The sequence below is a fragment of the Eupeodes corollae genome, chromosome 2 (assembly GCF_945859685.1).
Source record: "Eupeodes corollae chromosome 2, idEupCoro1.1, whole genome shotgun sequence".
NCBI lineage: Eukaryota > Metazoa > Arthropoda > Insecta > Diptera > Syrphidae > Eupeodes > Eupeodes corollae.
This window is the reverse complement of record NC_079148.1, coordinates 141461818-141478930: the sequence shown is the minus strand read 5'-3', so window position 1 is coordinate 141478930 and position 17113 is coordinate 141461818. Positions and strand designations below refer to the sequence as shown.

The following is a 17113-nucleotide window of genomic DNA, read 5'->3' as shown; positions in this document are numbered from 1 at the left end:
TTGATTTAGGTTTTTAATTAAATAGATCTTTGAAAAATAAACTATTACTGTACTTTCCGTTAACAATAAGATTGTTACTTGGTAAGAAACTTAGCCTTAGCAGAATTTATCTTTATTTTCCAGTCACTAAGGTAATCTTCTATTTTAAAGAGTGCAGATTGCAAGTTAGTTTCAATAGTGGAACCAATTCAATCTGAAGAATAAATACATGTGTCGTCAGCAAAGATAGCTGTTTCACAATTTTGTCTTGAAAGTTTTGGAAAGTCAGACGTAAACACATTGTAGAGAATTGGACCAATTACAGTTCCTTGGGGGACCCCTGCGACACAAATAAAGCTTTGGGAAAGACAATTGTTAACGGACACAACACACTTTCTTGAAGACAAAAATTATAAAATTTTATTGAGGTACATAGGAAAATTGAAAAGTAATAGTCCGTCAAGCCAAACGGAATCAAAAGGTTTTTCAACGTTCAGCAACACAAAACCCGTACTTTTTCTCACATTAAACTTACTTTTAATGTGTTTTGTTATGCGATGAACCTGTTGTACAGTACTGTGACATGCACGGAATCCAAATTGCTCCAAAGCAAAAAATTATTTGAATTAATGTGCTCAATAAGCTTCTTTTTAATGAATTTTTCAAAACATTTACCCAGAGAACTCAGCAAACTAATCGGTCTGTAGTTAACAGACAAGTGAGCTATCTTACCAGGTTTTAAAATTGGAATAACCTTTGCTATTTTTCATTCATTTGTTAAATATCCCAATTTAAGGCAAGAATTAAAAAGTTTTTTTTAACTCCCTTTGGTAAATTTTTCAAATAAATTTTTTTTATTTTATCAAATCCAACTGACTTTCTTGTTTTCAAAGAATTAAGAACATATTTTATGTCAATATTGATGAAGTAATTTTCAGTATCACCCGTATCACAGTTAATTATTCTTATTGATTGAGAAACAACAAATTCAATGGTATCATTGGTAACGCCATAGCTAGCTAACAATTGTGCATCATAAAAAGTCGTTGCTAATGCATCTGCTTTTTCTACTACTACTTCCTATCTTTAAAGCAGGAATATGAGAATTTCGTTTTTTATAACTTTAACTATATTCCAGAATGGTCTGCTTGCTTTATCCAACCCTAGCAGCTTCTGATTCCAAGCTCTATTTCTGAAAACTGCTATACCTTCTTTTAAAATAGAGTTAAGAATATTCATTTCAGCGAAATAGAAGCTATTTCTAGTTCTTATCCACCTTGTTCGGTATCTGTTTCTCAGCTTAATTCGTACGTTCGTACGTCCGTACGTTTGCGAAGTTTTTTTCGTTGTCCATAGCTCAAGAACCAGAAGAGATATCGACTTCAAATACATTTTGTTATACAGATAAAAAGGCAGAAAGATGCAGAAAGGGTTCTCAAGAAAATTGCGTGGGCGGCTTTTTTACCATAGCAGTTTAAAAAAAAGGCTAGGATGCGACCCACACTTATAACTTCCCATCCCATCTGTCGATTTGTCTTGCTTAAAAGTTTGTCTTTATGTACACGTATCAATTTTTACCAAATTAGCTTACTATGTTTTGTAGATTTTATTTTTTATGAAAAAACGGACTGTTGGATTTTTATATAAAAATTACTGATTATCGAAAACAATATTTTCTGTGAAATAAAATAAGATTCAATCCAATATTTTTAATTGAAAAATTAAGTTTTTAACAAGTGGTAAAATGTTGACAAAAATCAAAGTTACAGTTTTTTTGTATAAAAAATAAAAAAAAAAAAAAACAATACCCAAAGTTGGTAAAAATTGATTTTCGGCTCAAATATGTTTTCAAAACCTTGATATATTAACTTTAAACTCCTTTTATCTCTTAAGAAATATTGTTGTCAACACTCAGGAAATTTTTTTTATTTTACAGAAAATATTCAGTGTTTTTTTTTTAAATAAAAATCCAACAGTCCGTTTTTTCCTTAAAAAAATAAAATCGACAAGAAATAGTACGCAAATTTGGTAAAAATTGATGTTCGGTTCTTGATATCTCTCAAATTAATTTTATTCATCCAATTTCTAAAAAATTAAAGAAATGCTACTAAAATTGGTACAAATTTGTTTTTTACTAAAAATCTATTTAATAAAACTAGATTTTCAAACTTAACTATTTATAAAAAATATTGTTGATAATTTTAAAATTTTTAAGAATAATTCAATTGAAAACTTTTTTAACCCAACACAAAAACCTACAAACTTTTAAGCAAGACAAATCGACAGACGGACGGGATGGGAAGTTATCAGAGTGGGTCGCATCCCAGCCTCTTTTTACATTTTTGATTTGCGCGATGTGACTTTTTATTTTACCGACGACATGCCAGTTTTGAGGCGTTATTAAATTTTTTGTTTCAGTTGGTAAGACGTACGCACATATGATATAAATTCCAAAGCATTGAATCTTTGAAAGTGGGTTTGTTCTCAGGATTTAGACTTTCTCTTGAAATTATAAAAAATTACCTTTTCATACAATTTTCAATGGCCGATTCTTAAATTTGTTGCTGCATGTAATCGATTGGCTTACTTATTGTATATTGATAGAAATCTCTTAAGGTGTTAAATGGCAAGTTTACTGGATCACTTCATAGAGAAGAGATACATTTGCTAACTACGAACTAAATTGACTGCAAATTTATTATCATTTATGTATTGAACTTTTACTTGTCAAATGTCAAATATGACAGCTTCAGAAGTGAAAGCTAATTCTTTTTTTACGTGTCAAATGTCACAAAATACATAGCTGAGAGATGATGATTTAAAAAAAAAATGTCTAAATAATTAAATGGCAAATTTTACCTGAATTTTGGTTTTCATTTTTTTACTGGAGACAGTAAAGTCAAACGCCCAAATTATGGAGTTAATTCAAAACATGTAGAATGGAAAAACAAATTCTAAACAGATTTCAAGATTTTAGTTTTTTTTTTTTAACAAAAATTTGAGTTTGATATTTCAATAAAAATAATAATTTCATTGAAATTAGTTTTGAAAACACTTATTGAAATGGACAAAAGAATTAATCAATAAACAACTTCATCCCAAGTCTTACTGTCTTATTAAAATAAGAAGAAAGCATGGCACCCAAAAACTGACACTTTTGGTTATATTTCTTTCGGGAATAGGTCAATGAAAAAAAGTCAAAAGGCCTTATTGCGCATTCAAGATGGAAATAATGCACAAAATGGTTTTGGAAAACATGAACAGGCAAAGCATAATGCTCAAAAATATTTATAACTTCTAAAATGCATGCCATTATGTCCAAACTCAAGTACTCCATTTTTACGGTATAAAAAAACTGATTTAGTTTTATTTAAAAAAAAATTTCTCGTATCACAATATTTGTTGTGTTTACCCAGGTTTAACCTTAAAGTCTGAAAAAAGGCTTTTGGGGATTCTTTTCAGAAACTGGAGATTACAGAAACGCAGTGATTGCTTACAATAAATGTTAACACCGACCATTTAAAGTTTAAAAAAAAACAATAGTTCTAAAATTCTGCGATTTAAATTACATTTCCATTGATTTAATGTTTGTCATATTGTATCTGCATCAAAACCAATTCTCAAAGTCACTTGATTCATAACCATCACAATAATTTAACCCATAATTTTGGAGTAGCTATGTTGATTGTCACTATAGTGATCATAATTGAAAATTTTAGGTTGACTTAAAAATTAGAAAGTTATAAAAACAAATTAAAATATCCAAACTGTCGTTTCTTTTTTTGTTCCTCTCTAAAATAATACAGAACAAAAACAACTCTTAAAATTAACCTGGAATTCTAATTCCGTATAAATTTAAACACTTAAGTAGGTGCTAAGAGGATTTCTCTAATACCACATTTTAAAATATTTTTCTACCAGTGAGAAATAACTCTTTAAATCTTATTTTAATTGTCTGAGCTATTTCTGAGAAACAAGTGGGCTTGGCAATATACATATGTACATATTTATTAAAAAGCTGTTTAAATTTTTTTCTTATAATAATAAACAGTGAAACAGTGAAAGTTTAATTCAAATCGTTGAAGTGCAATTTCTGAGAAACCACAACAAATAAGAAACTTTATTGTGGGCAGATTTCACTTAAACTTATATTTCCTAGACCTCAAGCTTTAAAACTTCTTTTGAATTTCAAACTAATTCTTCAAAAATTCTCTTTCTTTAAGTTTATTTTTAATATTCGTATAATTTTGTATGTGTTTCCCAGATTTATGTACTCAGGTGCAAAATGTTACTGATACTTTGTTTTCAATGGAAATAAACTTAAGCGCAATTATTTTTGTTATTTGTTTACATTAAAAAAAATTATAAACAGATGTTTGTCAATTCGAGTGACTCAATTAAAACGTAATATTTGTATTGAATGTGAATATCAAGTCGTAAAACCAAGCACATATAATGTATAATATATATACTTTATAATGTTTGAAGAAATACAACGAAAACAAATCGCACTGATTTGTAAACAATACCTTCTGTTAAAATGTAAATCTCAAAAACTAACAGAATTAAAAATACAATGTATATGTCAACAAATTCAAAAATGGAATAATATTTGGATATAGAAAAAAACAGTTCTGCTTTTTGAGAGTCTATTCTTTTTGACAAAGATATTCTAAACTTTCATAATAACTGCATTCAAAATAATATATTATTGAATTCAACTTCGAATTTTTATATGCTTTTCTTTTAAGTTTTGAAGAAAATTCTATTTTTGTAGCTGCCATCGTGTGACTTCCTTACAGCTAAAAACTACGCTTTTCCTAAAAATGGAGCAAATCATTGAAATTAATAAATTAACTTAAAAAAATAATTTTCTTAAAATATTGTAGGTACGCAGTTTTGGTGTGGTTATATTTATACGTTAAGCATTTAATTTTCGTTAAAAAATATAAAACCTTTTTTGATACATCGACACAAAGTCGGACATTTTAATCATCAAATATTATTAAAATATTATTTAAAAAAGGAAAACTATTAAATTCAGAAAATTAGTTATTCAGAATATTTACAATTTATGTTCCGGTTGCCTTGTGGAGTAATAGAAAACTATAATTTTATATCGGAAGAAGCGAAGTAAAGAATTCATTCCTTGAAAAAATGTATCAAAAATGTATTGAGCCGTTTTTAAAAAAAAATTGAACTTTCAATTTTTGACAAACAAGATTGTATGGGAATTTTTAATCTTAAAACATATAAAGAATAGGCCAAACTCGAATCTGCTTCAGAACTTTATATCAAGTTTGAATTTAATCGATCCAAAATAATTTAGGCTGTAGGGGCGTGAACAGACAGAGAGACATCGCGTTCACTTTTTTCGTGATATTATGTTTGTATAATATTTAGATTTTTAAACCTCGCATTTTGAAAATTAATAATTATTAACTTTACCTCCAAGGTAAAAATAGGAAGATGATTTTTTGATTAAAATACGGATTATTTTGATGAATTTCAAGGACCCACTTAGTGAAGATACGAATAGACGTTACTAGTGATCGACCGGCTTGAGTTATTGTGTAAAGTGCACTATAAAAGCATTCAGACCTTAAATTACGGCGTAATATCGTTTGGAGAATACCTAACACGGAGGAGCTTCTTTTCCGTCAATAATAATCGAGCAACATCAAAACAGCTTAATATCAGGCCAAAAACTTGATTTACGGTGTAAAGTTTACCCAATTTTTAAACAACTTTTTTGTCTAATAACTTTTGTAATTTCTTTAAGTACTAGCGGCCTGTTCCGGCTTCACACAGGTAGACATAAATAGGTGCAGATATTAAAGTTATAAGCTTGCTAATTAAAACGACCACGAATCACTAAATTAGAAAAAAAAATGTATGCTTATCTTAAAGCCTTCCTGTACACTACGTTGGCTGTGGTATTTGTAGGTGGCAACAAAACGTGTTCATTTTCAGAAGATCCTACTCGAGAAAGTGAAACATAGAATTAGCCGTGCGAAAAGCACTCTTTCCGTAAGTCGATAACAACTATGGAAAAAGTTTGTTACTGAGATTTATTTCTTGTTAGGGCAAAGGATATTTTAAAGGGAAGTGTAACCTTTAATGTGTACAAATCAGTTGGTATCATCGGGACCAATGGGACCCGTAATGATAGCTGCAACAATCACATTATCTCTTAATTCTTTGATCAATAGTCTTGTACCATTACACATATTGGGAGGGCTTAATTTTCTCAAAAGCATAACATGCATACCTATTTTTAATTTTATTTCATGAGGTTGCTAGCCAGCAGGATTGAGGGAATTTAAAAATCCCTGTGGGTAGTGCACTGTATCTTCGATGTTGCATACGGTGTCAACAGATTTGTAACATTTAAAACCACCTGGTACTTTTTCAATAATAATTTTGTTTATTTCATTTACTGAGTCGTTTCTGGGCGAAAACATCGCTCTTGAACAGAGCAAATTAAAATGTCTTACTGTAAGATTGTTGATGTCGGGATATATTGTGTCTATAAGAATTTCTAGACTATGAACAGTTTGAGCTAATTCAATATCCAACAGTACTTAGGAGCTGTTTGCAATTAGAGTAGTAAATTTTCCGTCTCCTAATTTAAGTATATTTTCTGAAAAATTACCACCGTGGTTATTGCATAAATGTGCTCCAGCGTTACCACTTCTCAAAAAAAAGTGGAAGTAGATTTTGGGAAAAAAATGAAGTAGATTGAGAAAAATGGAAGTAGATTTCAAAAATTAACTTTTTCATATTATTCTACATATTTTTAAATTATATTATTTCAATAAAAAAGTAGAAAAAAAATGTAATTATTTAAGGCTTCATTACATATACTTCAATATGTTAATGTAAAATTTCTTAATTTAAATCTTGGTTGTTAGCAACGAAAAAGCAAAGGTTGGGCTCGTGTTGGTTATATCAAATGACTTTAGGATGTTTTTATTGCAAAGGACGAGTTCTTCAAGAAATAGTTATTGTAATCGTAATACGTAATGAACAAACCTTTTATCATCTTTGTTTTTGGACAACTTGAAAATATCTTTTCATATTGAAAACAAACTATCAAATTCAAAATAAGACTAGGGCCCAACTTAAAACATTAACAAACAGAACGACTAGTTTGCATGAACTCGCTTATTAATTCAAAAATGTCTGGGTAAAACTCTTTTCTGTATTGAATTAAAATGTACCTGCAAAAAAGTTTGTTTTCAAAAATGCAAATGCCATTTGATTTCTCAAGAAAAAATAATTTTTTTTTAAATTTGCGTTTGAAAATCGTTTTCGAATTTTAGTTTAATAATATTTTTGGTATATAATTTTGAACTTATTATTAGACGACTGGCATTTCAATTTTGTAAAAAATGATAACACATTTTCAAGAAATCAAATTTCGAAAAAAATAATATTTGTTTTTAAATTAAAAATAACAACAATGATATTTTTGGCAAAAAAAATAGTTTAGTTCTTGAGAAAACTTAAAAACAAAATAACGGTTCTAATTGGGATGGGATAGCCTTTATATATTTTTATATTGAAAGAAGCTAAACTAAGAACATACATTTTAGCAAGAATTAAAAAAAATCTATGGAAAAATTTGTATTGAAACTACTGTTATTTTTAGTTTGAAAACATCGGGGGACCACTTTTTTCGTCTTCTCTACCATCGTAATGTCATGTTTGATTAAAATCTCGAATTCGAATTTGTTTACGAATGCAAAACTTGCCTTACAGCCCTATATGTATGATAGATTAAGATATTTACAAAATAAAACTATGTATGTAAGTTTGTTATTGAAAGATCGATAAGCTTTGAAAACGTCATTAAGGATTGTTTAAAAACGAAACAAAATCAATAAATAATTTTCGTCTATTGAAATGTGAAACGATGAGAATTAAGGCATTATTTTCTAAAATCAAGTCGTTGTTATTGAAATACGGCCTAGACATTTTCAACAGCCCTTTTGACTAGAAATTATGATTAAGGTCCTTCTAGGCCCTTTCATGTATATAGAAAATGACAAAAGGGTTACACTAGAATACATTAGATAAGACGTAACTTCACTGCAAATGCAAATACTCAAGCGATTTTTAATTCCCTAGAAAGTTTTAAGACTACATACAAGAGTTAGAGAAAAAAGGAGTAGATTCAGTCTATTTTTATTAAAATTGAAAAAGGTTAAAAACCAGGTATTGAAAATGAAGTAGATTTCAATATTTTGATGATGGTGCGAAGTAGGAAGTAGATTTTATATTTATTTGAAAAAAAGAAGTAGATCTACTTCAATTGAAGTAAAGTGGTAACGCTGATGTGCTCCCATATTTGTGCGCAAAATTAAAGTTTTTATTGATATTTAATAAAATCGGCAGGTGTACCTTTTGTTACAACTGGTAGAGTTTGGCGAAAGTCTTAAGCGAACACAAAAGTTACGCCACACAGCATATTGCATGAGTTTCGTATATGTTTTAATGTGCGGTCCACTGCTTCTACATGAACTCTATGGACCAAATAATCAGCGACGTGTCCTGTAAGAGCTTTCCCAGTGGACCATTTTTACGGATTGAACATACAGACTGTTGGGGTTTCAGCAATTCCTGACGATTCCACTGCCAGTGATTTTCTTCCGGATAATCATACTTTTGACAATACTAAATTGGCATGAAAATTTTACCCGTGCTGACGGGCGATTCCAAAAAAATTGTTGACCACTGTTATTTTTTACACTTTCGATTATAGCATCGTACGCTATTTTTCATCTGCCACTAACTTGGGTACATTTTAATTGACAAATTCTGACAACTCGTATTCTATAATATTTTCGAACATTTTTTTGTCATATCATTAACACTCTTCGAAGCGTATGCGATAAAAGGCTTTTTATGGCTAATTCTTGTACATCTTCGGTTGCTTTTAATTGGAATTTCTAAAGATTTCTATAGAATCTAGTACTAAATATAGGCTATGTTACTCAGTGATAGTGAAGCTTTCTAATGAAAAAAGAATTATTAAAATCGATCCAGTACTTTTTGAATTTATTCGTTACGTACAAAAATACAAAAATACAAATCTTTCTTCTTTAAAATATTAGTGTAAATGTGGATAAGTGCATAAACTTCAAAACAATGCAAAGACTTCAAAAGAATCTAAAAACTCTCAAATGATTGCAATCAATTTATTGCATTCAAATCATTTGACGAATAATGATAGCAATCTTTTCAATTTTATTAATTGGTGATTTCAAAATTGGAAGTCTCAATCTTAAGTGCATTCAATGAGTGCACTCTTTAAGTGAAACTCAATAAAATATTTTTTAATAACTGCTTTGTTTTACAAGACTGGATACAGAAGCATGGCCATGCATGGACCCTTTGATAGCTTTCTCATTACAATAAAATACAAATCCATATATTGTTTAAAAATATTTCGTCTGTATTTTAAATTTTAAAATAAAAAATGTTGACTCCTTGACGGATCATCAAATATTATCAAGATAAAAAAAGTTTGAGCAGAAACTCAAAATATCGGTAATAAGAGGGGTAGGTTTCTGGAAAAAACAAAAAAATTAGAGAAAATTGAATGAATATTTTACGGTTCGTTTTTGAGAAAATATGAATTTGGGGGCCCATATAGTTCCTATGTGTCGCAAATAAAAGTAAAATACAATTTAATGGAATAAAATAATTAAACGAAAGTTCCAAAACTTCAAAAGAATACAAACACTTCAAGTAAATGCAAAGAATGAATGGATTCTCAAATGATTCTAATCAATTGATTGAAGTCAAATCATTGGACGAATAACGATTGAAATTTTTTAAAGCTCAAAATAATTGGTGATTTTAAAATTTTAACTCCCTATCTTTAGGTAAATTCAATAAATGCAATGATATTTGATGATTGCATTATTTTGCAAGCGTGCTCCTTGGCTACAGAAGAAAGTTCGTGCGACGAATTGAAATAAACATCCATTGATTTTTCTTTAAAAAAAAATATTCTGTTTTTAACTTCCCATAGGAAGTTATTGTAATGTGTCTCATTTGTCAAATTGAAAATTTTCAAATTTCTCGACGTTTAAGGTCCCTAGAGTCGAAATAAAAGATTTTTAGAAATATGTCTGTGCGTGCCCATAGCTCAAAAAGCAGAAAAGTTATTGACTTCAAATAAATTTTGTTATACAAATAATAAGGCAGAATAATGCAGAAAGGGTTCTTAAGAAAATTGAGTGGGCATTTTTTTTTACCATAGTAGTTTAAAAAAAAGGTGAACATTTTGGTGAACCAATGACGCTAGGGACTTGAATTTAATTGCATATAATATATTGTAACGTGATACCAAACAAATACATTTTTTGAAAAAAATCCAACTAACGTTTTTTTCTATAAATCAAAAAAACTGAAAAAAAATGTGTCAGCTCGCAAATTTTACGAATGCAAAATAATTTTATCTCCAAAACAATTTTCTGCAACGAAAAATAAAGTTTTCTGGTAAAATTTTGAGAAAAATCGAATTGACAGTTTTTTTTACAAAAAATAAAAACCTAAAAAAGCATTATTCAAAGTTGGTAAAATTGAATTTCGACTAAAATATCTTTTCAAAAACTTGAGATTATGTCTTCAAACATATTTTATCTTATAAGAAATATTGTTTTCAACTTTCGGTTAAACTTTGATAATTCTAATCTAATTTACAGTTTTTTTACAAAACATAAGAACCTAAAAAAAAAACAATACTGAAACTTAGTAAAAATTTACTTTCGACTCAATTTGCTTTTCAAAAATTAAAAATATTGTGTTCAAACTTTTTTATTTCACAGAAAATATTGTTTTCGATATTCAGTAGTTTTTTTAGAAAAATCCAACAGTGTGTTTTTTCATAAAAAAAAATAAAATCTACAAAAAAAAAGAACGAACATTTGGTAAAAATTGATGTTCGGTTCTTGATATCGCTTAAATTGATTGCATTCATCCAATTTGTAAAAATTTAAGAAATGCTACTAAAATTGATAAAAATTTGTTTTCGACTGAAAATCTATTGAACAAAACTAGATTTTCAAACTAAACCATATCTTGATATGATAAATACTGTTGTTTATTTCAAAATTTTTAAGAATAATTCAACTGACAACTTTGTTAACCCAACACAAAAACCTACAAACTTTTAAGCAAGACAAATCAACAGACCGGATGGGAAATTATCAGTGGGGTTCGCCTCCAATTCTTCTTTTTTCATTGTCAAAATGAAACTATGTCCTATGTTGTTGAATTCTGATATTTTTCTCAAGCCAAACTACATCTACCAATACATGCTTTTTATTTTAAAATCCTTGCATTTATGTTTGTTTTGTTTTAAATTGAAATCAGTTTATTACTTACAGAAAATTTGATGCACAACAAAAGAAACAATTTAACAAAAAATATTGATGCATTCATCAGATCAAAACACCAGACATTATCAACAAAACAATGGTGTACTTTATTTTTGAATAAAATGTCCCAACCACTTCGCCTGCCCGGAAGTCGATACATTTCTTATGAACATTAAATTCATATCAAATATTCAATAAAACATTATTATTTTTGATGCCAGTTGTTCAGTTGTTATCCCCACAAAAAAACACAAAAATTGAGAAATCACATAATAAAACCAAAAAATATAAGATAGCAATATAACAAAATAAGAACTCTAACTCACCATCAAAATTTTATCAAAATTTTGTTAATGGTTTTGGTAAACAAATACCGCTGCTGGTTGTTTCTTTTTTTTATGGCTGCAATGCTTCCTCTATGGAGGTATAATAATAATTTATGGTTTAATGTTGTCGATGTTGTTTTTTTGTTGTTGTTATTGTTGAATGCTCGTTCTAACAAACCAATAAAAAAAAATAACACAAAATCACCGCGTCACAATCAATTATAAACCTCACACTTGGGTCGATGCGGTAGCAACGGCGGCGGCGACGGTGGTGGTGTTGTTGGCGGCAATGGCGGTATCATTCATATTCATCATTTATTATTAATGACACTCAGACGGGAATTGGAAAATTCAATAAACCCAGATACAGATATCTTCCCTCAAAAAAAAAAAAAAAAAAAATATTATGCTTGCTTCCAATTTTGTATTTCTCTCGCGTTATTTTAGCTTGAACTTCAGGGCATTAATAACACCTTCACAGTTCACACTTTTACACATTCACCAGTCACCATTCGCTATCACGGAGTCGGGAAAACGGAAAAAGGCAGGTAGCATACAACAAGCTGTACAAAAGTATCGTCATTTATTTTTTTCCGGGAAAATTAAAAAATACTGCGTGCGTTGGCTAAAAATAGCGCATTGGCAGCCTCGCACACGTTTTAAAATCCTTTTACTCTTTGTTTGTCCAAAATAAACAAAAACTCAAAAATTGCAAGCCACCAGAACGAAACGACCTTTGGGGAAATGTTTAATAAATATTTCTTTTTTAAAAATGAATGTCAGATAGCCTCCGGCATTAAAGTGTCACAAACGCGCCACCGATTAAATTATTACATATGTTTGCTTTTTTTCGAACCAGAAATAAAGATTTTTATTCTTTTTATAGATTCTTGTTGGCGGAGCGCGTTAATACTGAAAACAACCGTTTGGTTATGGTCATTCACTCACAGAGATTCGGAGCTGGGGCAGCAGACTGCGACGTCAATAATAGAACTGGAAAGTCGACTTTGAGTGCTAAAGCATTTGATCATCTGGCAAAGTGCGATGAAAACGAAAACGGCTGCGGTAACGGCAACGGCAATAATACTCAAATAAGTCTGGAACGTGCGATCTGATCAGCGGTCGATGAAATACTAAGATTTCGGTTCAGTATGCGTTTTGTTCTGGTTCCTTGTTGAAGGTTGAGGTTGTGACTTGAGGCTTCAAGACCGAAGAGTGAGGGGAATAAACAATGAGTTTTTTTTTTTTTAAATGACGACAACGATATTGAATTGATGACGAGGATCACATCGGTTTTTGTGTTTTGGTCTTGAGTTGCAGCTTGGGGTTTTATACATTCTGATGCGAGTAATGAGAAGCAAGAAGCAACACATGTTTTTTTTATTTTTTTTGTTTTTTTTTTTTTAAATATTGAATTAACATTTAATTGAATATCAGGAACGTGATATTTTTTTAGGTAATAATAATTGTGATATGTTATTTCTTCAATGTTTAAAATAATAGTCATGCAAATTAAGACAAAAAGAATAACGAGCTGACCTTTCCGGCTTCGTTCTAGAAATTGTATATTTTTTTTCAAATGGGAAGGCTTACAAACCTTTTATTAATGATGAAGTTAAAAAGTTCCCAGCATTTCCATTAAGGGAACAGTATGCAATCAATACGTATGCCAAAATAACGAAAAATCCAAAATTATGGTATTCAAAAGATCTTACAGTGTTGTTAAAGGCAGTTGGTTCTTCAGTGGTTACGTCTTGAAATCACTAAAGCCTATATTTATTTAGGAGTTGAGTTGAACCCATCGATGGATTTCAAATTCTATGTATGTTTTAAAAATGGATTTATACATAAACATATAGTAATATGCACTTTGCCAACTGAGCTGACGTCTAAGACATAACTTTTAAATTCGTCTCGTTTATATGAATTGAATTACTTATTATTGTTACTACTGTTATTATTTTAATACTTTGAGATTGAACAGGTTTTTGGGAAGACATTCGGAAAATTAAAAAAAATTTGTTTGGAATTATATTGAGGATTAAATTTTCTTATATAGAAATCAATTGATTTTTGTTTTTAAATTTGAAGTCAATACTTCCTTTTTTTTGAAGGTATTCGTGTTGAAAGTAAATTTTCAGTTACATTTTGAAAGTTATTAGTTTTTGTAAAAAAAAAGGTTTAATTAGATTTTCTCTTAGACTGTACTGGATGTAAAAAACGTTGTTTTTCGTTGCAAAGAACTATTTTGGAGGTAATTTTTGTAAACGACATTCCACTTGCAATATTGACACACAACCTTCATCAATATTTTGAAATTTTTAGCTGCTCCGAAATTTTTTTAAACATGTTTGACATTTTTAGAGAATGCACTTATCTATATATAAATTTTTTCTAGAAGTAATGACATTTTTGGGTCTAGTTTTCCTACACTATGATGTTGAGAACTCTTGTCATTTATTTTCTTTATTTTTGGCTGGGCAAACCTTGATTTAAATGCATGGAAATTGTATCAATGAGATTTAAAATCTTGACATTTTAGGTATGAGTGTCACCAACGATCGCATACGTTATTTTGACCAAAAATGGTTTCACAAGGGAAAGTTTAAGTTAGTTTTTCTCATTAAAAAAAAGGTTATTTTGGCATTGGTGTCAGACAAAAAAAAATTACTATTCAAAATGACTTTAAAAAATTGGCACCTGGGGTGGAATCGGTTAAGGTGATTGTTGACTATCAAATTTTTGATAGTCAAATTGACTATCATTTTCATTCCGTCTGTGTAAGATGATTCAACTCAATTCAATTCGATTGAACAATTTCAGATTCAAATTGTTAAAATTCGTTGTTGCCTTGGTGAAATTTTAAATTGATTCTTATAAAATATCTAAATAAAAGTTTCAAATTGGCTGATTTTGAATAAAATTCTTACTTTTCTCGGTTTTTTCGAATGTCGTAAGCTTTGTAGGTCGCAGGAATGTGTTTTTTTAAAGAATCAAAGTGAACTATGAAAATTTTCCAGTTGTTTGTGTAAGCGTCTGGTAGCTCTATTCGGAATAAACAAATTTGTTTGAAAACGACTATCACATTTTTTTGTGATAGCTTTTTAGGTATCAATTTGACTATCACCTTATGTAGGTCAAATTCGATCATTTTGATTTTCATTTATCAACAATTTTTTATTCTTAAGTTTAAAATCTAAAAAACGACTCAAACGTAATAAACGTAATAGTAAAATTTACTTTCAAAAAAGTTTGCGTTAAAAAATTTAAATGCCATTTTATTTCTCAAAAAACATCTTATTTTCAAATAAATATGGTAATAACTTTTTTTTTAATCAATTTTGTATATATTAAATTTTGTAAGTTGAGTTAACATAAATATAATATGTACATTTTAATTTCGTAAACAAATTTTTAAAATACTGAATCTTGAATTTTTTAATATGTTTTTAAAAAGACATTTTTGATCATCAAATATTATTGGCACAGTATAAGAGCTTGTGCAGACAAATTAATTACAAAAATAGTCAAATCGGTTGATTAATTCTTGAGAACTTAAAAATAAAATAACAGTCAATTGAGGAAAACCCTCCGGGAGCAATACAAAAATGTTTTTTTTTCATTGAAAGAAGACAAGTTAAAAATTTATATAATTCTTAAGAAAGTTTAATACAAACCTATCGGTTTGGTTTTGAGGAAATTTGAATTTTCACCAACAAACTTCTCCATCTAGCTCGGTCCATAGCTAGATGCCTCCAATTTCGCGCTCCGAGTTGGGTGAAGTAACTTACCACTTGTGCGTTCACACGGCAGAGAAGATTTTATAGGCGATGTTAAGTAGACAGATTCCGCTATAGTTGGTGCAGTTAAGAGGGTCTCCTTTTTTCAGGATCGGGCAAACAATACAATAGGTTCCATTAACGGGCATGATTTCTTCCGACCATATCTTCCAGATAAGTTGGTGCATGCTCCTAACCAACTTATCTCCAGCTGCTCCAGCAACCTTATTAGGCTTCAGCTTTGATATGGCCATCTTCACTTCGTCTAAATTGGGAGGACAGCATTGTCGGCTTTGTTAAATGGATCATCCAACGGAATTTGGTGCGTTCGTCGCCATTATACAGTCTGCAGAAGTGGTCCTTCCATATCCTCAGCATTGACTGCGGTTCCACTATGATGTTTCCACTTTCGTCTTTGCAGCCTTCGCTTCTAGGTTTATGTACCTGTGAATTTCACTTCACCTGTTGGTGGCAGAGAACTTCGAGAAAGGTTACTTGTAACTCGGTCGGAAAAGGATTTGGCCATCTTTTGCGATTGTAGCCGTTCGACGTTGTACCTTCTCCAAGCACCTCCTTGTTTTGCCTTGGGTCTTGAAACCCGAAGTACAACCTTAGCTACAATGAGGTAGTGGTCGGAGTCGATGTTAGCTCCTCCTAGCTCGGACATCCATGATGCTGGAAGCGTGTCTGGCGTCGATCGAAATATGTTCAATCTGGTTGATGGTAGATTGATCTGGAGAACTCGAAGTTTCTTTGTAGATGTTAAAGTGTGGAAAACACGCACCGGCTACCATGACGTTTCGCACCGCAGCAAAATATATTAGCCTGATTCCGTTGTCGTAAGTGCTGTCTTGCAGGTTGTTTTGCCCGATTATTCCACCAAAGAAGTCTTCCCTTCCTAGCTTGGCATTAAAATTGCCAAGGAAAATTTTAATATCCTAGCTAGGACACTACTCACATGTTTTGTCTAAGAGCTCGAAGAACATAAATATCTTTGGTGTCATCCTTCTCTTATATATCAGGTTAATATTTCTGAACTTAGCCTTGATGCGGATGGTCATGAGGCGCTCGTTGATGCACAAGAATTGTTGCCTAAGTCTGGCTGGAAACACATCAAACCCCTCTCTCGTTTGCTGCCCCAACAACTTTCCACTAGGTTTGCAACCCAATCTCCACTTGAGGTACCAGCACCCGATGTTCACCACTGGTACGAGTAGGAGTTGATAAAAAAAACTCCTAACGGATATTAAAACCTTAATTTCCAACTTTGAACTCAACTGTTTCAAAGTTTCGGGATACAGGAGCGAATACAGACAGTCACACACACGTAATCGGTAGACCCACTTTTTCGACTTCTCTATAATTTAATGTCATGTTGATTAAAATTTTTAAGAAAAAAAAATTAATGAGCTAAGATTTTTTTTTAAATGAAATAATTTTTAAATATTTGAAGAAAAATGTATAAAGTAATGCATTCTGCAAAATAATTGCAGAACTATTATAAAGATTTTTTGAAACAGAATCTGTCGACATACATTTCTTACTTCTTTAAATGCATTTTTTACAAACAATTAATAATGAAATCGCTATGATGGATTTAATGGAACTTATTTTGAGAAAGAGCAAAGCCTTACAC

At 30.3% G+C, this 17113-nt stretch overlaps 1 protein-coding gene across 1 annotated transcript in view; it reads right to left on the bottom strand.

The window, feature by feature from the left end:
* LOC129945453 (adenosine deaminase 2-like) overlaps window positions 1–12829 on the bottom strand; it is a 40157-nt gene extending 27328 nt beyond the window's left edge. Inside the window, exon 1 of the mRNA XM_056055218.1 lies at window positions 11699–12829. The gene's annotated coding sequence lies outside the window, so the exon portion shown is untranslated. The remainder of the gene's footprint in view (window positions 1–11698) is intronic.
* Window positions 12830–17113: the final 4284 nt, after the last annotated feature.